The sequence below is a fragment of the Martes martes genome (genome assembly GCF_963455335.1).
Source record: "Martes martes genome assembly, chromosome: 4".
NCBI classification, from domain to species: domain Eukaryota; kingdom Metazoa; phylum Chordata; class Mammalia; order Carnivora; family Mustelidae; genus Martes; species Martes martes.
This window is the reverse complement of record NC_137891.1, coordinates 190,930,851-190,954,775: the sequence shown is the minus strand read 5'-3', so window position 1 is coordinate 190,954,775 and position 23,925 is coordinate 190,930,851. Positions and strand designations below refer to the sequence as shown.

The 23,925-nt window shown below is 60.8% G+C and overlaps 1 long non-coding RNA gene across 1 annotated transcript; it reads right to left on the bottom strand.

Annotated features, from left to right (window-relative positions):
• Positions 1 to 3,648: 3,648 nt before the first annotated feature.
• LOC308340946 lies at positions 3,649 to 5,390 on the bottom strand. The gene is made up of 4 exons (XR_013966646.1): positions 5,278 to 5,390; positions 5,062 to 5,128; positions 4,060 to 4,431; positions 3,649 to 3,870 (listed from the first exon to the last, which is right to left on the bottom strand). It is a non-coding gene; the product is annotated as an uncharacterized lncRNA (long non-coding RNA).
• Positions 5,391 to 23,925: the final 18,535 nt, after the last annotated feature.

Genomic DNA, 23,925 nt, shown 5'->3' with positions numbered 1-23,925 from the left:
CGCGCCGCGCTCCCTGGGATTTGTAGTCTTTCTGCCGCCTCAACCCCGGTACCAGGCAGCGCGACTCCCAGCTTTAAACTACAGCTCCCGGCAGTCCCCGCGAGAACTCCCTCGCCCCAGATGGGTTCGGGCCCAGAGCTCTCGCGAGGCCATGGGAGGCGCGCGGAGCAACCTAGGAAGTGTAGGCGAGGGCGCCCGGGTCCTAATGGCCGGGCCCGAGACCGAGCCGGGAAGGAGAAGAACTACACTCCCCAGGAGTCCACGCGCGCCCGCCATCTTGGGCGTTGCTAGGAGACGCGAGGATGCGAACCAGCGGGTGGCTGCGCCGCGTCAGCCGGGATCCGTGCGCGGCGGCGGCGGCGGCGGCGGCGCGCTGCGAAGCAGGAAGTGAGCGCAGGTGTGACCTCCCGCCCGCGACTAGCTTCCGTGACCGGACAAGGCCCGGTCAAGGCGAAGCAAAAGCTCCTCCGGGAGGCGAGAACGTGTCCCCCGAGGAGCGGGGGGCGGAATCTGCACTTCCCGCCTCAGGCCCGGGGCGTCCCCCCCGCGACCTTTCGGAGCCCTGGGTCCTGGCTGGTGGCCAGAGGCCGGCGCTCGGTCCGAGCGAGGAGCCGCGGAGGGACCCGGCCTCCGAAAGGTTCCCGCTGGTGCCGTTCTCGGTGCGGACCCCGGGGAGGGAACCTCTGTTGCTCCCCTTGCGGAGCGGCTCGGCCGCTGCGGAGACCCCGGGCAGCTTCCCCGACGGGGCGCGTCAGCACGAAGTAGGGCATCGCGGTGCCTGGCCCACAGCAAGGCTGGCCTTTCAGCACCCCCTGCGCATGCAGGGTGGGGGGCGCGGGGAAGGGGAGGGGGTGTGCCGAGGAGCCCCCGGAGGAAGGACAGTCCGGCTGAGTGAGCTCTCCCCTTTGCATGTCCTCAGGGCTCTGCGCCCCCCCCCCCCCGGGGTCGGGGTTGGCGCCGCAGAGGGGGTGTCATCCTGAATAAAGAGGGGCTGCCTCCTGTGCCATGGGCTGGGGCTGGTGCTCCTCGAGGGCCTGCAGGTGAACAGGGGCCCGCGACCTCGGCCTGAACCCGGAAGGGCACCCGGAGCCCAGCGCAGGCGCGAGGAGGGCCTGGGCTCTCACACAGGCTTTTCAGGTCTCTCCCGCACTTGGCACTTCTGGATCAACGGGGAGAGATGGGAAAAAAGACAAGTGTGACCTGGGCTTTCTCTGAGCTGGTGGGGCCGGTCCAACGGGTTACTCTTCCCACTAAACGACCCCTGCAGCCCTGAGGCCTCGCGGATGGGGACGGGGCTGGGAATGCTCCCCACACTTAGTTCCGAAGTCCATGGGGTCCGTGTGGGTGACTGACCTGTAACCCTTCCAGGCCGACGGTGTCCCGGCAGGACAACTCTGAGGCTGGTGGGATTCCCACAAGCGTGGTCGCGGGCTCCGCGTCGGAGTTGCCCCTGACACACAGAACCCTCGTGAGCAGCCATCAGTTTCTCATTTATTAGGCTCTCTTGGGTGTTAGTAAAAAGGTTTGGAGCTTGTCAGCCTCCTTGGGGGCCTCTTGAGTGAGAGGTGAGTGTGAGTCAGGGCTAGGGGTTGCAAGTGTGCTGGGGCATGGGGGCCCCTGAACTCTGGGATGTCCCTGTGGCCTCCCTCCCAGCTGGCCTTTGTGCCTGAGTCCTGGGGTTCTCGTCCCTCTGGCAGGCACCTGAGGACATCCCTCCCAAGCTTGAGCGTCCAGAGTCTCCAGTGGAAATAGACTGCCCGCCTTGCAGCATAAGGGTGTTTGCAAGAAGAGTGTTGGGACCAGGAGGGAGAGTAACCGTCTTATTTGTTTCTTGGAGGACGGCCCTCACTGAGCTTCTTTAACGGAGGGGGCAGTGCTGCCCAGGGTGTCCCTCGGGGGCCTCTGTGGCAGCAGTTGGTGTATCACAGGCCTGGCTGTCAGCTGGGCAGGCCGGTGTTCAGGGAGACTGGGGGACACAGGCTTGCTGCGAGAGCCCGCGGGGCTGACGGAGCTGGCCAGGGAGGCTGCCCTGGGAAAGCGACTGCAAGCTGCTCCTGCTAAGCCTGGGGTGGGCTTCCACCTTCCGGGCTTGGGGGTCAAGATCAGGCCCAGAGAGGGCCTCAACCCTTTTAGGCTCACACCTCCAGGAAGCTGCTGCACGTGTCAGGGAGGGGTCCCATGCGGGAGCCGTACCCAGGATCCACCTAAGGCTTAGGGCTTGGAGGGCAGGATCCGGGGGGCGGGGGCTGTGCTATAAGCCAGGCTGACTCCCAGCCAGCCAGCTGGGTCCTGACCTGCAGGAGCCCCCATCACCCAGTCACCCCACCCCCATCGCTGCTGGTCCCCACAGGTGCTCCCTTGGCTCACATGCTCCCAAGAGTGGCAGGACAGAGCTCAGGGCTGAGGGCTTCTCTGCCACCACCCCTCAGTTCATCTCCTACATTCAGACCCCACCTCCCAACTCGAGCCTCCTCCCCAGCCTTCCTGGGCATCCCTTGGAGGCCTCACCCCCAGGAGGGGTCAGCTTACGTCTGCCCCTCACCCCTTGCCCTCTGGCTGTGGTCCTAGGTGACTGTCTCTTGTCCCCCACGTGTCCTGTCATGGCCTAGCCCTTGCTGTACAAGTGTCGCCTGCCTCCTCCCTCATTCAGGGAGGTCTTCTCCCCAGTGTCAGGGCTGCGGTGCCCCAGGCTGGTGTCCCCATTGCCAAGCAGCTGCCTGGCAGTGCACACCTGGCCCCCCAGCCCCTTCCAGTGCCACTCCCTCCTGTGCACTCGTGTAAGGCAGGCAGGGGAGCCTGGCAAGACCTGTGAGGCTATTGTCAGCGAGGGCACCCAGCAGACACTGAGGCAAAGTCTGCATCAGGTAAATGTTCTGATGGTCAGTGGCCTCCTGTGGCCCGGAAAAGGCTGAGAGAGATGTTCTTGGAACAGCATAAGTGACCCCGTGAGCTAGAGAGTGCTGAGAAGATGGAAGAATGCAGGATTTTATGAGGTTAACTCTATAACGTAAGGACATCTCTTAAGGGGCCCAAAGTCTCTAGACTAAAATAAAAAATAGGTCCTGGGAATGAGCCCTGCATCGGGCTCTCGGCTCAGCAGGGAGCCTGCTTCCTCCTCTCTCTCTGTGATCTCTGTCAAATAAATAAATAAAATCTTTAAAAAAAAAATAAAAAATGTGTTTACTTGACTATCTTAAGGGCCACAAAAATGCAAAATCCCATCCAGCAGTCCTGTGGGAGACACTCCCTGCAGGGCACAGGGAGCAACGCAATGTGGGACGTGGGCTGGTGCCCGCAGAAACCCGCCATGGTCAGGGAGGGGATCCCGCCAGCTTCCCACAGAGATCTCGGGGACAGGGGCACCGCCTTGGCCTGCTGGGCTGGCTGTGTCCCTGCATGGACACCTTTCCACCCTGCAGAGAGTTCGGACTCAGTATGGGGAAGGTTGGGAGAGTCAGCGAGCCCGCACGACCGTTTGTGGCGCTGACATGGAATCAGGGCCCGTTTACGTTTGTGATGCAGAAGAGAACTCAGCCCGTGAGAGGGTCAGCTTGGCCACTGAGTCACTGTTCCCAAGAGGAAACTTCTTAGACTCGGTGTTACAAAGTGAAACCCGACTAGACTTACGTAGTGTTGGAAACGTTAAGAGACACTTTGGAATAATGTATATTAAGTTGAATACAGCTTGGGTGGGTCTCATGGGCATTTGCTGGGTGAAAAAAATCCAATCTCGAAAATCCAGTCCAATATGCTGTGATTCCACTTACCTAATAATCTCCCAATGACAGAATTATGGAGGTGGAGAACCGCCGAGTGGTTCGCAGAGGCGAGGGATGGTGGGGGGGCGAGGAGGGGCAGCAAGACGGGTCTCTGTGGGGTGGAACCACACGTGCGATGAAACGGCAGAATAAACAAGTGCCCGTGTCCCTCCCCCGTGGTGATGGTAGGCCTCCCTGCTGAAATCTGAAACCGGCCCCAAATGTGGAGGGCAGGAGCAGAAGAAAGCGGCAGGACGGTCCAGGTTGGGGGGTGGCGGGTTTAATAAACAAGGGAACTTACGCAGGAGGCTGGCCTTGGGCAGTAGCGAGGCGAATGGACCCCCGCCCCCGCACCAAACCTTCGGAGTCCCCTCGAGTCCTTAGCGGGCTAGTCACGCCCAGCCTGCGGGTGTTGTCTCTAAGCCGTGTGCGGGAGCCACCTCCGGGAGCAGGGAAGCCACACTCCAGGGACCGGGCGGGGTGTCCGCAGCACGCAGCGGCAGGGCTTCAGGAAGATGGGACTGTTGTGGGAACCTGAGTGGCCGGCACGCGGGGCTCCGTATCTACCCTCAGGGTCTTTGCTTTCTGTCCTGTCCCCTGGCACCAAGGGACATCGCACAGGCTCAGCTTTTTCCTGTAACGGGGCTGTTCCGACAAAGGGGGCCTGGAGCTTCTGAAAGAGGGGAGACCCTCGGTGAGCTGCCAACAGAGCCCCAGCCTTGCCACACTCTCCCGGGCCAGGATTGTCTCGGAGGAGCCCGAGCACAGCGGCAGCTTCCCGTCCGGGGGTGGGTGGGGGGGAGCCTGAGCTCACTGCTCCTGCTCCCGGCAGGCCCACTGCCCCCCCCCCCCCGACTCCTCGGCTTCCCTGAGAGTGTCCTCTACGGTCCCTGGGAAGGGGGAAGGTGCTCTAACTTCCACACAGCTGCTCAGGGATGTGTGCGGATGGGGCAGGCTTGGGACCCTCAGTCTGCCTGGTGTCCCCACCCCGACCTGCCGGACTGCCCGCACAGCGCAGGGAGCAGGTGAAGGTCGTTAGCTCTTCCCAAACAGCCTAATGCTGGGGGAGGCTCAATTACCAACTAATTAATTGCCTGCAATTAGAAGGAGGCCTTAATGGCCATGTGTGCAACCCCCCCCCACCCTGTCCTCCTCAACCAGGCCCGCTTCTCTAGGCTGTGGGGTGTGGCAGACATCTGTGCGGAGACCCGGCGAGAAGCTGGGTGCCCCAGACTGCCCTGCCCTGTCCCTGCTTTTCCGGTGTGTAAGGGGAGGCTTTCCTGAGGTACCCATGTGTACTCACCTGGGACCACCAGCAGGCCTGGCACCTGCCTCGGAAGCCAGCACACAGCACCCCTGGGAGCCAGGAGCTACAAGGACACAGAGCGAACACCTGTCACCTGACAAAAATGGCCTGGAGTCAGCCACAGGCCTAGGTGGGGCTGCGGCCTGGAGGGCGCTGCTTCATGGGCATGGCCTGCCGGGCTGAGCCCGTGGGCCCCAAATGCTCCCTGCTCACCACTGAAAGTCAAAGAGCATTTCAGCCTTGCTGGAATGTTCTAGGAGCTCCAAGAAACCAGCCTTGCAGGGAAGCAAGTAATCCTGTTTGTTATTAGCAAACCTCTGTAGCACATGTCCCACCTCCGAGATGGACTATGACCAAGGTCACGCTTCCCTCAGGGCTGGGGCCTGGGCACATTGCAGGAGACTGCCCTGGTGACCTCAACCCTCGGTCTGCGAGGCCCCGCCTGGTCACCTGCTGCGGGACTGAAATGGGACCCCTACCTCCCTGTGGGCTGGGCAGCTCCTCACCTGGGCCATGGGCCGGCCTAGCGGGGCCCGATAGCCCCCTCCTCGGGCGGCTGGCCCATCCTCAAGCCGGCCTGCAGGTGGCGTCCCTGTCCGGTCGGCAGCCGGCCGGAGCCACTGCCCCAGGCCATTCTGACGTGCAGCCCAGAACCTGGGCCCTTTCTCGGTGAGGTGCCAAAATGTGGGTTCTCGGGGCCTGAACGTAGGCCCCTCCCCATGGAAGAATGGCGGAATGCTCCTGACACTGGTGCTGAAGCAGCCCCTCCCCTGGCGGAGAGGAAGGGACCCCGCCTGCAGCCTCCCCACGCCTCCCGTCCCAGGCATCCGAAAGCACCAAATCATGGGTCCCCCGCCCACTCCCAAAACCCTCACTGGCACCTCCGAGGAGACCTGGCAAGCTCGGGGCCATCACACCTCCCCCCGCTGCTCGTTTCCATCAACGAAGGCAGCTCCTTCTCCAGGGCGGCTGTCCTTCTGCTGCTGGAAAGCCTGCCGAGGGTCCTCTCATGACCTCGGGACCCCACTCTTCTGAGTCACAAGGTGCCCCTCACCCCCCAGAGGGTCCCTCGTCGGCTCCTGGGCCTGTCTGTGAAGCTGATGCACGAGTGTACAGCGGCCCACACGCCTGTGACCCAGGGGGCCGGCATGAGCGGGAGAGATCCCCTGCACCCCTATGGTGGGAAAGCCCACCCACCATCCCCTCTGCTCTGTCAGAGGGGCTAGATGCGACCCAGAGTCCCTCGGTCTCTGAGAAACTATTGGTCAGGGGCCTCCAGAGGAACAGAACTGGTAGGTCGTACACATAGAGATATCGTAAAGAATTTGCTCACCACACGGTGGAGGCCGAGAAGTCCTGAGATCTGCACTTGGCGAGGTGGCGACCCAGAAAGCTGCAGTGTAGCTCCAGGCCAAGTGCGGAGGCAGGAGAAGACGGATGTCCCAGTCTGAAGGCGGGGGAGATCGCCTCCTCGTGGGGGAAGGTTGGCCTTTGTGTCGGATTCAGGCTCTCAGGGGACCAGCGGAGGCCCACCGTCGCTGGAAAGACCACCTGCTTTACTCTGTCCTCCAGGTGACTCGTTAGTCTCACCCAGAATCACCCTCGCAGAAACACCGGGAATACTGTTTGACCACATATCTGAGGTCCCTCGTGGCACAGCCAAGTTGACACAAAGTCAACGCAGATGCTGACTTGCGTTGCAGACTCACGGCCAAGTCCAAGGTGCCGCAGAGCGACCTGAGTGATTGACCACAGATGCGGAGCTGTTCTTACGAAAATTAGGTTTGCTGCTTGAAAAGGCCGGCTAAGGACAGCATGTGGCAACATTTCCGTAGAACAAGACGCTGTCAGACCTCGGGGACCAGGGACCTCAGCAGGCAGGTTCGTTCCTGGGGTCTCTGGAGAGAAGGCCTGTCCCCATGAAGGTCATGTGCACCCAAGCATTTGTATGAATTAAATGTGTGTCTTCTCCAAACTCCTCCCACTTTATGCCCCTCACCAACCAGTCACAGTCCATCAGTTCGCATGAACAAACAAACCCAAAAATGGGCTGAAAGCTTCCGGGGAAAAAGCAAAACCAAGCAAAACCAAGTGGGCAGCGACCCTGACCAGTGGCTGGTCAAAATCGAAGCCCCTGTGGCTGGCCAACTCCGAGAGCCGCAGGCATCCCACTGTGAGGTACTTGTCCCCTGGGCACCCACCCCTCCCTGTCTCCAGACTCGCCTCCTGGTACACACAATGCAACAGAACTCGGAGAACAGCACTTTCCAGTCTGGTTCTGAAAAGGCCACAGCTGGTCACGGGGCTCCGTCCAGGGCTGCCCGCCCTGGGGGACGCCAGCCCTCGTGGGCAGCCCCATGGGGGCCTCCGGCCAAGCTCTGGCCTGGGGCAGCCCCGCCCTGTACGGCAGGGACAGCCTTCTGCTCTGTCAGCGGCTCTGGGTCCCTGGGCCACCGAAAGAGAGGACAAATGCCTGGTGTTTCCACCCACAGAAGTGGGGTCCCTGGCCCTGCAGCAGTGGGTAACCAATACAGCCACTGTGGGAAACGCCGTGGGAGCTCAGGGGCGAGTGGCTGCCGTGGGAGCCCCTTGCCCTGCACTCTGTTCGCCTCCGGGACCCCCCGCCACATTCTGGCCGACCTCTGCTAAGGACATTCCACGCACCTCACATTCCCCAGGCTTCCTACCGCCCCGTTCTGCCCAGCCCTTTGCTGGCCTTTGCCTGATGCCGAGGTGGCTGACCAGGGAGCTCTGCCTTCCAGTCTGGATAGGGAGGCCCTGAATGCGGCATGACAACGGGCCTGTCGTCCCCGTGCTCCCCTGGCCACCCAGGCCCTTATAAGGCCACCACCGGATCTTCTGACTTTAGGCCCATTTAATACATAACCCTGAGCACCACCCTGCACAAATATTTATTTGGCTGTTAAGGGCTTCAGCAGGACAGAGGCCAGAGAAGCTTCTCAGAGCCACAGTGCGGGTGCGAGAGCAGCAGAAAGGTGGTCAGCAAGGGACAGAGGAGGGGTGGGGAGCTGCAGGCCCCCGGAGAGCAGCCGGGCTGTGTCTGGAGCATTCGGGGCTTTGCGGAGTGTAAAGCAAAAGCTGTCCTCCCCGGCAGGAGGCTGCGGCGAGGAGTGCTTGGACACCTTCCTCCTGTGCGGGACGCCCGGGGGCGTCATGGCGCCGGGAACTGGCCGGCGGCCTGTAGGGCCCAGGACGTGTCCTGGTGCTGAGTCTCTGTGTGGCGATGAGATGATAGTGGAGGCAAAGGGGACTAAGGGGACCCAGAGCCCTGAACGCCTTCACGGCATGGGGTTTGTGGTCCGGAGAGTCGCCGGAGGCCAGCACCCGGTGAAGGGACAGCCGCCCGCTCCCCAGAGCTCAGGAATGGCGTGAAGGGGCTGGTAGGCTTGTCCGCTCGGAGCCCCTGGGGAGGGTGCCGACCTCTCCCGGTGGCACCACCCCCAGGCCTGGCTCCTCTTGGGAGGGGCTGTTGTGGCTGAGGCGTGTCCTCTAGGAACCCGGCCACGAGGATGCAGAACAGCCCCTGTGCTCTCCCTGACCCCCTGGGGACCTCCTGGGACTCATTCCCCTCTGCTGTCTGGGCACACAGGTGACACAGCACTTAGAAGCCTGACTCGCACTCTTCTGGGGAGCTGGGCCATCCAGGGACGGAGAAGCCTGGTCCCAGCTGAGGGCCACACCCCTGCTGACAGTCCCCAAGTTCCCTGGTGCAAACATGAGGCACACAGCCACCTTTAAATTAGCAAAAGCCCACTGCAGACCCCAGAGCATTCCTTACCTCCCAAGGCACCCTTACAGCTGTCCGGTTAGTGAGAAGGGTGGGGCACTACCTCTCACCAGGGAGGCGGACGAAGGGCCAAGGGAGGCCCCAGAACTCTGGCTAAGAGCAGGGGCCCTCGGACACCCCTGAGTGTTGGCCTGCAGGGTGGTCCCAGTGTCCCCACGGAGCAGCGCCAAAGGAGGTGTGGGGCCTGCCCCCCCGGTGGGGATCCCAGGACGAGGCTGACCTGCAGATCGTGGGGCCGGGTTCTCAGTCCCTGCTCCTGGCAGGGCCTGGGGTGAGCGACTCAGCTTCCCCAAGTCTCCTCTACAAACCAGCACACTGGCCGCCCTGGGCTCTGGCCGTCTGGATGGCCCCGGAGAATCCTCAGCAGAAACGAGGGATGAGGTGCTCACCTGACCCCGCAGAAACCACCGTGCGCAAACCCCGTCGTGGGCAGGTAATGTCATGACCTGCAGCCACTAAGCCGTGTCCGGCGGGTGCGTGATAACGAAAGGGGAGAAAAGTCAGTGTGACCTTGAAAGGGAAAGGCAGACTTGGCTTTTAGCCGTATATTTGCATCAATGTGTAAGAAAGATTATAAGGGGGAAAAAAGATTATAAGGAAATGCCCCCAAATGCCGGCGAGGGCACCTGTTAGACGTGGATCCCTGCTGGCGCCGGCCTCCTTCGAACAGCTCTGTGTGTTTTCCTGAGCAGCGACTTCATCGTCGGGGGGAGCCGCCCGTGGGCGGGCGCGGGACGGCGGGCGCGGGACGGTGGGCGCGGGACGGCAGGCGCGGGACGGCGGGCGCTCCCGGCACATGCGCCTGCACTGAGGCTTCCGGCTCCGCGGGCAAGTGGGACACCCGTGGGGGACCCGCAATCACCCCCGCCGCCTGGCTCACGCCCCCGGGGGCCCCTATGGTAACCATGGGACTCTCCAGCCACTTGCAGGAGCCGGTGCTGCCTGGCCGGGGACCTGCCGGTCCCCTCCTGCAGGGCCGGCTGCGGTCAGGGGTCCGGGCCGCGCGGGCTCCAAAGAGGCTCACGGTGAACCTCTCGTGTCGTGCCGTGCCGTCTGTCTGGCTCTGGAGGCGGCTAGCGGCCGGGCAGCTTGTTCCCTTCCGGGCTCCCACAGCCAACCACCGTGCTGCTGAGGCCTCCGGGAGGTGCCCCCGGGGCCCGAGGGCGGCAAGCGTCGCACTCACCTGAGTCTCCGGCGTGGGCCGTGGGCCTCAGGCGCCTTCTTATGTCTTCAGTGGAGTCTGGCCAGATGAGGGCCGTTGCAGTCCCCTGGCTCCCGGAAGCCACACTTCATCCAGAGGGAAAGGCTCCTTCATTGGCTCCCAGCGCGTCACAGACGTCCCTCCCATCCCGGGGAGTGTAGATGGCCGTCCGCTGTGAGCCTTTGGCCTTTCGAGGGTGCAGAAACCCGGCACACCCAAGCTCGGCGGGGAAGGCCTTCTCCGGCACCAGAGTTAGGAGCTGCTCTGCCCGGACCCCCAGGTTCCGCTGGTCTGGGCCCTGCAGCTGTCCCCAGCCTGTGGGTTCTCACAGTTCTGACCCTGTGTCCAAGCCCAGGCTCCCCGGACTCCAGACTGCCTTGGACCTGGGCAGACTTCCCAGCCGAGGGTTGGACCCAGTTCTCCACCCCCTCCCTGACAATGTATGTGTGTGGGACACACGCCCATGCACACACATGTACACACACATGCAGAACTCTCTCCAGGCCGCGTCTCCACCACACATGTGCCGGTGGATGTTGGCAGGTCTAGCCCCCAAGTGTCCCTGAACATCACCCACCCTCACAGCGGCCCCGCCCTGCCCTGCTCTGGACATTCGAGGGGTCCGCATAGCAGAGGGGTTGGTCCCAGAGGTGCAGGACAGAAAGCTGGTGTGGGCCACGAGGTGGGGACTCCTGTCAGGGCTCCGACACCTGATCCTGTTCCCAGCCCTCAGGCAGGCCCAGTGCCCCCCTCCCTTCGGTGCTTAGGGCACACACAACCTCGGGCCTCTCGGCTGTCTGGGGACATGCGGGCTTCCAACACGACTTCTCTCCGACCCTCTTGACTGGGCCTGCTGGTCACCCTCATTGTCAGACCTGCTCCCAGGAAAGCATGGTTGCCCCTGGCCTGTTTGCTGTCCACACTCGTCACTCCTGCCAGGGCCGGGGACATCTCGTCCCTTGCCAACCCTGTACATTTGTGGTTTCCCCACAGACCCAACCACTAACTCTAGCGAGTCAGTTAGGGCCCACCCTGGCAACACTTGTCCCCCGGACATACCCAGCTGTTTCCCCCAGCAGTGCCCGCCCCTTGGCCACACTTGCCTTCCCTGGCCATAACCCTCCCCCCAAAGCTGCACCTGTGCCCCTGGGTTGCACCTGCCTGCATTCTTCCCTCACCCCTGTCCACTCTGTCCACTTTCCCTCCCAGGCCATTTCCCTTGCTGGGAACCCTTCCTGAGACCCGAGACCCCTGCCTCCCTTCCTCTGCTCAGTCTACAGGCTGCCCCGTGACTAAAACCCCCAGTCTCCCAGACCTGGTTTGTGTCCCTTACTGACACAGCCTCAGTGCCTGGTACCTGTCTGCTCCCAGTCAGAGCTCGCGGGCACCATCCAGGTGGTGGCTGGAGTGCCCCCTCCTCTGTCGCCTGGGAGGTCTCCCTGCTGCAGCATGGCTGGGCTCCCCGCAGACGCAGGCAGGAGGCTCCCGGGTTTGGTAGCGCCAAGCGCACACCCCAGGCTTCGCCCCATCCGGCTCGTGCTTTTCTCTGGTCCCTCAGGCTGCACTGGCGCCCGTCGCGGTTTTCGTATTTGAACAAACTTGGTTCAGGGGTGCTTGATGGTCTCACATTTCTGCAACTCTCAGGGCCGTTATTTTCCCAAGTGCAGCCCCCCGCAGGTGCTTCCCTCGTGAAAAGGACTCATCCTGAGAGCCCGAGGAGTCTGACCTGTCGGCTCTTTAAATGACTTGTGCGCTGGACACGAAGCTCTGTTGTGTCTTCCCTTGGAAAGGGTGAGATACGTTCCCTCATGTGACCGTCTGTTTTCTGAAATGTTGTCTCTGTTCCTTTGCTGGACTCTCCGAGACCTACAGAAAGAGCCGGCTGTCGTTAGAATCACGTCTTACAACACACTAACGCGGCACCTGAGGCCGCCATCCGCCCTGAATGCCTCGGATGGTCCCCCCGTTCCAAGGGGCCTCGTGACGTCCCCAGGATGTGAGGGGAGGGACTTTCCACTGCACTCACTCCCCTGGACCCAGCACGGGGAGCACAGGCAGCAGGGAGGCCGCTGGGAGCCTCCCGATGTGTCTGGAAGCCTGGCGCTCCGTGTCTCCTGTCGGGAGCCTGCCCTGATTCCAGGGCATCGTCGCTCCTCCCAGGACGAGGAGGGGCCCAGGGGAGGCCGGGGCAGAGGAGTCAGGCAGCACTGTGGGGAGGTGGGCCCTGCTGGCCTGTGGGCACGGGGATGCGGGGTTGGGCTCTCAACATGGAGACCTTCTCTGTAACCGCGCCCGTGGAGTGCTGCATTAAAAATAACACACGACGACCGAAAGTTTCCTCACAAAATGCAAGCATGGTTTGCTAGATTAACACAAGGAGAAAAGTGCGACCACCTCAACTGATGTGGGAAAGGTTTTTAATAAATCTTAGGACCGACCCAACTGTGATTTTTTTAAAAGATTTTATTTATTTATTTGACAGAGATCACAAGCAGGCAGAGAGGCAGGCAGAGAGAGAGGAGGAAGCAGGCTCCCCGCCGAGCAGAGAGCCCGACGAGGGGCTCGATCCCAGGACCCCGAGACCACGACCTGAGCCGAAGGCAGAGGCTTCACCCACTGAGCCACCCGGGCGCCCCTAATCTAATTGTGATTTTAAAGATACCTCTTAGGGAAGTGTTCCTAGAAGCTCAGGAACACGAGGAGACCCACACCCTGAAACCTCCCCCCAGGCATCACGGGCCCCCGGCAGGCCTCCCACCCGTTGTCTTTAAGACCTGGGTCAGGTCAGGGTGCCCCACGGCACGGCCCCAGCTCCACATGGTTCTGGAGACCCGCTCAACGGGACGAGGAAGGAAAACCCACAAGAGGCCCAGTACCCAGGTGTAAGAGAAGGGGTAACAAGGGAGGTTGTCTGCCGAAGATATGATCATCCATCCGGAAGGACCGACAGGACTGGTGGGTCAAGTATTAGAACAAGAGCCCAGCAAGAGACTGACCTGCAGAAACCATCACCTCAAGGACATTGGGCTGAGTGGACTCAGCCAGTCACAAAAGGACAAACACTGTATGGCTTCACTTCGCCAGGAAACTGGACTGATGGAGTTCGTACAGGCAGCAGACGGTGGCACCAGGGGCTGGGTGAGGAGTGTGTCTCATGGGACAGAGTGTCAGCTTGGGAACATGGGACGTTCTGGAGATGGACAGTGGGGATGGTTGTCCCACAGTGTGAGTGTGTCCATGCCCCCGAGCTGTGTACCCAGAAAGGGTTAAAATGGTAAATTTTCTGTGAAGTACATTTCTTCACAATAAAAAGATCAACGTCACAATAAAGAATAGTAAAGAAGCCAGACACAAAGCATCACATGTTGCATGATTCTTTTACTACAAAATACCCAGGACAGGCAAATCGAGGGACAGAGCAGACCGGTGGTGCGGTAGCCGAGAGTCTCTCTGGGACAAGGAAAATGCTCTGGAACCAGGCAGACATGGCCACGGCTCCGCATCACGTAAACATGCTCAGTGCCACTGGAACACACACTTCCAAAGGGTGAATTTTAGGGGTGCCTGGCTGGCTCAGTCGGTAGAGCATCTGACTATTGATACCGGGGTTGTGAGTTCTAGACCCATGTTAGGTGTCGAGCTTACTTTAGGAAAAAAAAAAAAAAAGAGGTGAATTTTACACAACATAAAAAATTTTTTAGGTAGGTTCCTTGCCCAGTGTGGAGCCCAAAGTTGGGCCCGAACTCAGAACCCTTAGGTCAAGGCCAGAGCTGAAATGAAGTCAGTCACGTGGCCTGCTGAGCCACCCCGGCGCCCCTCACCTCATTTTTAGTGATGAAAACCATCCATCATATGGTATATACCGGCATTAACCAACCAGCAAGAAAAGGCAGGTTCACAACATCAAGGAAATGATAGCGTGTCTGGGAGCTGACTGAGTACACACGACATCTGTGGACAGAACCGCCGGCCTCAAGCAGGCCCACGGACGCTGGCGGAGGCACCGAGAGGCCCGCCGAGCTCCTGGTTGGGACCGAGCTTCACCCACAGCCCCGTTCCTCCACACACACCTGCAAAGCCCGCGCCGTCCTACTCCAAATGACAGCTGGAGATTTTTCAAGAACCAGAGAAATGTACCCTCAAATTTGTGAGAGGAAAGGGCGTGAATAACTAAGTAGACATCACAAACAGAGGGTGGAGGGGGCCCGCTCTTCTGGGCTATGGGCACAGAGCAAAGGGACAGTTTTACAAACCAGCTGGTTCCGGCAAAGTGCGACACGGACTGGAGAGAGCGGCAGAGCCCAGGGATGGACGTGTGGGGGCCGCACCTGGACAAGCCAGCAGGGGTGGGGAGGGGAGGAGTAGGGAGACAGGATCACGATGTGGAGCAAAACAGGGCTGGACCCCCCCACAGCAGGGGCAGGCGAGGCTGGAGAACCCGCGGCTGCCTGGTGGCCCCGGGTCAGGGAGGGAGACCAGACCCGACACCTCGGGCCAGCCGTCAGGCCGCCAGCGGGCACGTCTGGTTCCGTCCAAGTCGGGGGTTCAGACCGGACGGACCCTGAGCTCGCTGAGCAAATCCATAGAGACCATTATCAAGGCTACAAAAGGAATTGGGCAATTTAGCAGGGAAAAGATAGAAATCCCACCCAAAAACGTGAGAAAAGGAGCAAAGACTGTGAAGGAACCTGTTCCAGAGGACAAGGTCGCGAGTCTGAAGACCCCGCACAGAGACGCGGTCAAGCACGTTGGCCGTTGCAGACGCGCCAATGAATCACAAGAATTCGCCATGGGACAGTCCGACACGGGGCGCTGGTGTGCGCACGGATGTGGCAGAGAGTCCAGCAGACGGGGCGGCCAGGTGTGCACCAGGCAACCCGGCTGGATGTGACCAGCGGGGGGGGGGGGGCGCCCCCACAGAGCCGTCAGGGAAGCCCCAGGCATCCAGCGTGCCGGCCGGCGGCTGCAGAGCGCAGACCCAGCGCTGGGAGCGCTTCTGGAGCGAACCCACGCATCCCGAGACCCGACGCAGGGTGGACAAACGGAGGGGGACGGGGTGCCGGCCGGCTCCGCGCACAGGAGGGCTGACAACGCCCACCCCCAGAGCAGCGGCCTGGTCCGCGGGGAGGGGCGCGGCGGTGAGCACCTGACCTGCTCCCCTCACCCAGGTGAGAAGGACTAGGGCCCTCGTGTCCAAGGAGCCCAGGCCTGTGCCCCAGCAGGTGGCCCCGCGGCTGTCAGGGGCCCTGCCTTGGCTTGCTCTGTCCCTCTTCCCGACGCCTCGGCATCCGCCGTGTCACAGGGTGGGTCCCGAGGGAGCCCCTGACCCCCACACGGGTTCCTGAGATTCATTACCAGCCCTGGCCTGTGGTGGTACCTGCCCTGCTTGGACAGAGGGCCTGCTGTGAGACAGCTCCACGGTCCCTGGCCGAGCCTGGGCTGCTCAGGGATCACGCAATGCTTTATGCTTCATGAGGAGGCTGGGGAGCCCGGGTGGGAGCCTGGTGGGAGACCCTCCCGACCCACCCACCCAGGACCCTGGACAAAAGTGCTGGACAAAAGCCCCTCCCCAGCTCAGTCCCTCCACGCACAAGATTCCCTAGGGCGATTCTCAGGGACCCGAACCCATGATGGAGCTGGGCTGCCCGGGCCCCTGTCCTCTGCAGCAGATGGTGACGCCCCGTCCCAGCCCATGCAGGACTGCAGACCTCTCCAACGGCCCCGGCGAGTGTCAGTGGGGCCTGTCGCAGAGATGGAGAAAGTTGAGGTCTTGTGAAGGGGAACTTCGGTTTCAGGCTGTGAGCTTCCTGGCTCGCTGTGCAATGGTTCCTCTGCGCAGGGCCTGCTGGCTGGGCCCCTCTCCTGTCGTCCACAGGCTCCCAAGAGCTCCGTGTGGCCTCTGTCTTGTCCAGCCACAGAGTGACAGGCCCGAGCCTTGGCTGAGGACAGGACTGACGGCCAGGAGAATGGCAGGCAGGGTCTGTGGGCCGTAGAGGTCTCCCATATGAGGCTGTTGAGAAAAACGGCAGTCCTGGGCATGGAGTTCCAGGGCTGGGGGGGTTGGGGGGCTGGTAGGTGGGGGAGGGGTGGCTTTACACCCAGAGGAGTGTCAAGAAGGGTTCCAGCCCGCACCCCCGGGGCCCCAGCCGGGATGCCCACGCTCCGCTTCACCACAGTGGGGGTGGCCGGGCCTGGCCTGCAGCCCGGGGTGACGGCCAGCGAGGCCCCCACCGCCCCGACTGCTATCTTGCTCTGCTCTTTCTCTCTTTTTCCCCAAAGCAGGTTTCCTTGTGATTATTTATTTTTAAGTGAAAGCCCTTGGCATTCCTATGTAGACAGACACCATACACAACCCTGGTGTTCTCTCAGCAGAAGTTAAAAATTATTCAACGCAAAATTCCTGGGCTGTGTTGCAGAGGCCGGCTGTACCAGGCAAAGGTTTCCACCGCACTCCGCCCAGCCAGGCCGCGATAAGGCGGCCCCGGGAAGCCGCGCCTGCCGACGATTCTCCGCCACCGCGCCGTCCTCCCAGGGACCAGGTAGGACTGCGGCTTCCGGGAAAGCACCAGGGAGGAGTTGGTCTTGTGGGGTCTGTGCTGACCACCTCTGCCTCTGACCGGGGCTGGAAAGCTCCCACCAACGCTGCCGCCTTTCTTGCCAAGCTGTGATCCAGCTCACGGTCTCCGGGATGTCCTGGTATTACCAGGGACGCTGAGGCCTTGGGGACCGTGGGGAGGTCCCCAGGCTATGACCCTGTGAGACAGAGTGGGGGTCTTTGGAAGGGGCTGTGTCAGCTGAAGGGGTCTTACAGAAAGCTCGCGGTGCTTCTGCTGTTTGTTGGGGGATGGGGAGGGATTGTGGCCCAGGCACACCTTTGGGGGTGTTGGAAAATATCCGGGAAAGCTGGAGGGGGCCCGTGGGTCAGGGCCGGCCGGGCAGGAGGCCTGAGGCCCCACGGCAGGGGGCCTGTGGGAAGTCCAGCCCCGCTGACTGCACAAAAAGGCCGCAGGACGACCCACTGGCCCCCGGCAGAAGGGGTCTTGGACCTCTGTGATGGGTGGGGGGCTTTGAGCGTCCTCTGGAGAAGAGTGATTGTTAAGTCCCTAGACCGTTCGCTATGACCCAGCGATCTCCGAAGAAGACAGCCAGAATCCTGGGGGCCCAGGGAGGGAGGGAGCAAGACTGAAACCCTGCACGTTCCTAGACATGACAATGGCAGAAAGCGCTCGCAAGGGAGCCGGATTTATTCCATTTCACAAGACAGACGTACACCATGCCCTGCCCTAAAGGTACGGAATTCGCGAGTGGCTGGAGTAGGGCTGCTTCCTCCGTCAAAGCTGAACTTGAACCCGCCAAGATTTGGAGCCCAGGGTGTCGATGCAGCGTGTTTTGTTGGCGACACGCGGCCTAAAACACAGGACGGCTCCACCGCGGGGCTGGGCCGTGAGTTGTCCACGGCAAAACGTCAGACTATGGTGGAGACCACGCCTGCCCAGGAGGGTGGACTCGGGGTCAGGGTGTTAGACTAAGTGTGACCTCAGCACGGGAGATGGATGTTGTCCCTGCCGTCAGGGGAGGAGTTGGAGAGTGTGACGGTCGCGGCGGGAGGGCAGGTAAGTTCGCAGCCAGGGTTAGCGAGCGGTGATCACGCGTCATTCGGGCCCTGCTGGAGCGACTCCCAGGCTCCGCGGGGTGGAGGGTGTACCAACTGAATTTGTACTTCATTGTTTTATCATAGCCATATTTGTATGTGGTATAAGTATGTAGCATTCCTATAAGACAAACACAGCTCCGAGTCACCCCCCGTACGCCACCCCAGGAGACAACCCCTTCCGTATTCCAGATGATTCTCGCCTTGCGCTGTCCACCTGCATCTGTGCAACGACGTCATTGAGCGGCTTCCTGGCGTCTCAGTTTTAGGTATTATCTGCTGAATTCATCCCTCGGAAGACAGCACTTACTTCTCCCACCTCTCCCTGCCCCCCACACTCGCATCCCCGTGTTCCCAGTGGGGCTGCGTCATAATCCAGGGCTAGGGGCGTGTTCACTCCGGGCCAAGGGCAGGCCATGGTGATCGTCCCGGCCCACACGTGTGTTGTTTTCACTGGAGTTAATAATCGCCTTTCTTCCTTCGCTCGCTGTCTTCTCTGAACTCATTATGAGTTCATCCTCGGATTCTTGCCAGTGGCTTAAATTCGAGCACATGGGGGTATTTCCGAGGCAAATGCCCTGTGCCAGTCCTGGTCAGTCCTCCTGGGTCCGTGGCAGGGCTGGCACCTCAGAATCTCCCTTGTTTTCAGCCTGAAGATTCCTTTTGCTTCTCCCTTGGTTGGATTTTCCCGGATCTCGTGTCTTCTTCTCTCTTAGTTAGTCCTTGTTCTGGCGGAGCACGTCCTTTAGCAGCTCTTTGTAAAAGGGCACATGGCAGACCCACGGCTTTAGAACGACTTTAATCCCCTGTTGCTTGCTTACGTGACAGTCTGGCTGTGTACGCGACTCTGTTTTTCCTCCAGACTGTGAGTCCATTATCCCAGCGCCTCCCGGGTTCTGATGCTGCTGTGGGTGAACGTGGTGGTGTTCAACTCCTGATCTGTGGTATGAAAACCGCTTTTTTCTCTTGCTGGAAGTGTCTCGGGCCTCCTTTTTGTCCCCAGTGGTCTGACAGTTCATGAAAATGACCTTTGTGTGGATTCATTTCCATCTCTCTTCCTAGGTGCCCAGTGACTCCTTTGGTCTGGGAATTCCCATCCTTCGGTTCTAAGAAGTTTTCTTGAATTATCGATTTTTAAATCTTCCTCCCTCTGTTCTCTCTGTCCCTCTTTCTGTGGTAAATATTGGGATCCTGGACCTCTTAGACTGGTCTCTAATGACCTTTCTTAATTCCTTTTCCTGGTCTTCTGGCTTTACTTTCAAGGAAATTCTTTAATCCTGTGTTCCAACTCCCTTACTGAGCTTTTCACTTATTCTGAAATATTAATTCCCAAGAATTCATTTTGGTTCTCTGAATATTTGTTTCTACAACTCTCTGATCTTTTCCTGTGGTCAGAATATTTTATCTCTTTGAGGATATTAATGATTTTTTTTTAAGTTTTCCTCTCATACAGACTCGGGAGAAACACAGTCACACTTAAATAGTATCAAAGTCAAATCAGAGTTGAATCAGAGCTAAGAACTCATAAATTGTCAAGAAAAACACAAGAAACTCTACAGAAGGGTGGGTATGGGCTCTGGCCTGATGAGCCAACGCCCAGACCCGTGAACAATCGGGCTGGAGAAAGGTTCAGATTCACTATTTGTCAGGGAGGCAAAAATCAGGTCCATTTTCTGGGAGCAGAGCCCAGGGCAGGGGACCCTGTGTAAGGAGCACTGGGGTAAGGGGGACCTCAGGGGACAGGGAAGCAAGGTCCGGTAGGGAAGGAGCTTCTGGCCTTGGAGATCAGGCCAAACTTCCCTACTGAGTATCAGTCATGATTTTGAGGGTAACCATCCCCAGGAGACGGACAAAAGCCCTGGGCAGCGGGGGCTGTGCCCCTGCTGGCAGGGGGTCTAGGTGGGCACCTGGCTTCACTGGAGGTGAGGTGTCACTTGGAGGGGGGGACGCCTTTGCAAACCTGGAAAAGCGAAGCCCTCACAGCTGTAGGGGTGGACGGCTCTCGTGTCGTGGGGGAGCGCAGGCACTCGGGTCTTCGGAGACAGCGGTCTGTGCACCAGAATCAGGAGCATCTGTAAGGTGCCTGCAGGGAGGCATCCTGGGGGGCGCCTGGGGGGCTCCCTGGGTTAAAGCCTCTGCCTTCAGCTCAGGTCGTGATCTGAGAGTCCTGGGATCGAGCCCCGCATCGGGCTCTCTGCTCAGACGGGGAGCCTGCTTCCCCCCCCCCCCCCGCCTGCCTTTCTGCCTACCTGTGACCTCCGTCAAATAAATAAATAAGAATCTTTAAAAAAAAAAAAAAAAGGAGGCATCCTGAGGCCCCCCCACGACACATGACGGGAGGCAGGGCGAGCCCCCCATGAGGTGTGCTGAGAGTGTGTGCTCTGTCCGCAGTGTGCTGCTGGGTGTCCTGGCCAGTCTGCAGCATCCCTGGTGGTGGGCCAGGGTCTCCTGTCCTTGGCTCCTGGTGTGCCCTTCCCAAAGGGGTGATGATGAGCACGATGATCCCGTGTGCACATATGTCATCTGCGCTACTGCTCAGGGAGGCCGGAGAGAGACAGGCTGGGAGCCGGCTGCACCTGGCATCCTCCCGTCGAGGCCAGGACCTCAGCAGCCCCCAGCTGTCCAGCTGAGCATCCTGGCATGAACTCCTGCGTTGGATTCAGAGTCTCTACTCCCGGGCAGTGGTGGGAAGGCAGCCAGTGGGACAACCGGCCTTGTACTAGAATGTCTCACTTCCTACCCCGCCTGATTAACCCTGGGTGGGCCTTTAACTGTTTCTGCAGAAACCTGCCTCCTGGGCCCCCCAGGGACCGAACAATGGCCTTTCCCTCTAACCCGTCAGGTCTGTGCCAGTGTCAGCAGCAGGAACTTTGGGGACGCCCACAATGTCTGTCTATCCGTGACATGGGTTGACAGGCTAGGCCGGGGCTTCCCGGGACTGTGTGGACAAGCACAGAGTTTTCTGGAGTTTGGTCCAGTGGGTCATTGGTCTGGGGAGAAGGAAATGTCCTGGAATGTGGATCCTGTGTTTGGTTTCCCTGAAAAAGAACAGTTTGATTAACTCACACGTCTTTGCTGGGAGTTGCCTCATTTGGTGCCGAGGAAAACTAGTGCTTGGGAGGACACTTGGGGCTCGCTCTCCTAAGAGACAGATGCCTAATGCAAGAGCACAGTTGAACGTCAGCTCACTGGGAAATCCCAAGTCCAGGTTCGCCCTCTCCCTGCACAGATCTTTCTCAGGCCTTCTCCGGCCCTCTCCACACCTCCCCATCCCACTCTGAGAACCAGAAGGGATCAGTCACTTCTCTCCATAGACCCATTCCTCACATCCTGCTAACACCAAAAACAACAGCCGAGATGGGCTGTCCTTGCCTCCCAGGATGTCACCAAGTGCCACTTCCGCAGATGAGGCGGCCTCAAGGGAGCAAAGGTCCTGCACAGGCCAGCCTGAAGGCTCTGGGGTCCTGGCGCTGTCATCACATCCTGGGCATCTCCGAGAGCTTCTCATGGCCTTGGGGGCAAGTGGTGTCTGCAGGGCTTCCTGGGCCCCCGATAGGATGGGTGCCAACTCTTTCTGGCATTCTGCACACAGGTGCCCAGCATGTGGTCACACAAGCACCCTAGAGAAGGCATCCGGGTCACAGGCCCGCATTCGCGCTGGTCCCCAAGAAACAGCCTTCAGAGGGAGAGCATGAGGTTTGGCGGCAGGTGTGAAGCCCCACAGAAGGACTTGGGGATGATGGGGTCCTGTTGGAGAGCTCACCTGACCACCATGGCCCGGGGAGGAGGACACATGGAGGCTGGGGGCCAGGCCTGTGGCTGACATGGACCCTGGTCCGAATCCAGGCCTCCCTAGTGCCACCGCAGGGTGGGTGTGTGGTTCCCTCCAGGCCGGAAGGGAGTGGTGTGGAGGGGGTGAGTGGGCTGCGTGACCCTAACCACAGTCCCCTCCAGCAGCATCCCTAGGGGGCTGCTCCAGCCTGAGCCCGCACCAACATATACCTGTGGCTCCAGAGGGTTTTAATGTCAAAGATGTGCTGGAAGCCTGGGAAAGCCCCCCACCCCACCCCCGTGAACCCACTTCCCAAGGGAGGTGCGCAGCCTGTAGCCTCTGACCGTCCCCCAGGCCCCTGTAGGAAGCCAGGCCCCGGGGCCGCAGTCCGCTCCGGCCGCCCTATTGAGAGGGCCCAAGGCTGCCCGGGACATTTGGGCCATGAGACCTGCGCCCTTACACCCCCTCCACAGCTCCCTGGGCAGGGACTGGAGGGTCTCGCCACCTCCGTCCCCAGGGAATGGGGTGGTCCCAGGCCACGGCAAGCTAGTAAATGTTTAACACCTGGCCGGGGGCCTGGGCCTGAGGGGGTGGGGTTGGGGTGGGTGCTTAGCTGCAGCATTTGTCCCTTTCCACGGTGTAAACCCCCACCACAGGTCTCCAGCGTGCGGGGTGCAGCCAGTGAACACGGAGCTGGGGGGAGACGTGAATGGTCTACCGGCAGGAGCACTTCCCAAACACGCTCCCGTCCCCTCGCGTGGTCGGTCCTGTGTGGGATGGGTCCCCAGGTCAGAGAGCAGGGCCTCGGGGTTCCGGGGGTCTGTGGCCCAGGGGTGATGGTGTATGTCCGAGCCTGGGCTGAGGAGCCTTCCATGGCCCCCTTCTAAGAGCACGTGCGCCTGCAGAGGGAACTAAGGGAATGTGTCCGGACCGTAGCTTTGTGTCCACACACACCCTCTGAGGCCAAGACAGACATTTATTCCCTGGCTCGCTTTGCCCTGGGGGGCGGAAGGGGGCCAGCTGGGGGCTAGGGATGGTGGGGGCGGAGGAGGCAGCCCTGGGGGGCTCTGAGCTGAGCAGAGGCTGCAGGACAGAAGCGTTTGGGGGGCGGTGAGTGGAGAACTGGGGACTCCCGTGCCCTGGGGAGGGTGCTATGGGGTCCACACCAGGTAGACAGGCTGGGCTGGCCCGTGGGGGACAGCTGTGGCCACCCTGTAGCAGAGCAGGTGAGGTCAGAGGGGGCTGCAGGGGCGAGGGGCTGCTGGTGGCCTGCAGGGTGTCAGCTGGCAAGCCACAGGAAAAATGCCTGAGCCCCAAACAGTCTCGGGGGGTTTGGCTGATGCAATGGTCCTGGGGCTGCTAGAACTTCCACCCTGAGCAGTGGCTCTGATCACTGCCAGACAGCAAAGGGGAGCACAGATGGGTTGAAGCCTCTGCCTTCGGCTCGGGTCATGGTCTCAGGGTCCTGGGATCGAGCCCCGCGTCGGGCTCTCTGCTCAGCGGGGAGCCTGCTTCCCTTCCTCTCTCTCTGCCTGCCTCTCTGCCTACTTGTGATCTCTGTCTGTCAAATAAATAAATAAATAAATAATCTTTTTTTAAAAAGGGGGAGCACAGAGCCCGGGGTGGGGGGTCTCAGCTTTTGGGGTGCAGGCCTGGACAGCCGCTCCTGGGGGGAGGGTGTGGGGCACAGGGCTGAGGCAGCTTGCTTGCTGGAGGAGTCCAAGTGCAGAACTTGAAGCCGGTCCTATGTGAGCAGACACCTGCCTTCTGCAGAGGGCTGGAAGGGGGTGGGGCGGGCTCTGGTCCCCTGGGGGGGGTGAGGGTGTCTCTGCTCAGACAAGGTCTTGGGAGACAGACAGGAGGGCGGACCCTTTTTCTGGTGGGACCGGAGCCTTCCCCCCTTCATTTGTCTGGGTTGATTCAAGAGCAGGTGCAGATCTCCGGCAAACAAAGGTGCCGCCCAGACGGGCTTAACCCTTTCCCCGCTGATCTGCTCGGCACTCTGGGGGTGGGAGGGCCAGAGGCCCCGCCTGCCCGCAGGTCAGTGAGCCCTGGGTCCTTGGCCTCAAGCCCCTCTGTAGGGATAGCGGACCTCACTCCTGCCGGCCGGCTGGGTCCAGTCCAGCCTCGGAGGGGACCCAGGCAGCCCCAGCCCACTCCCTCTGCAAGCTCGCTCATACCACGGCCTCTGGAGCCCGCGCACCTGTCCGCGACCCCGCAGCCCCGCCTCTTCTTGGCTTCTCCAGCTAACAATGCGGGCAGGGCGCTGTGTGGCGGCCTCACCCTGGGGACTGCGCTCGTCCTGGGAGGGTGGGAGGGTGCCGGTGGGTGGGAAGCTTAGCTTTGCATAAGGAAACCCGAGCCCCGCCAGGTGCGGGAGACAAAGGCGCGAGGCCCGCCCCGCCCGCCCGCGGCGGCTCCCAGGGGCG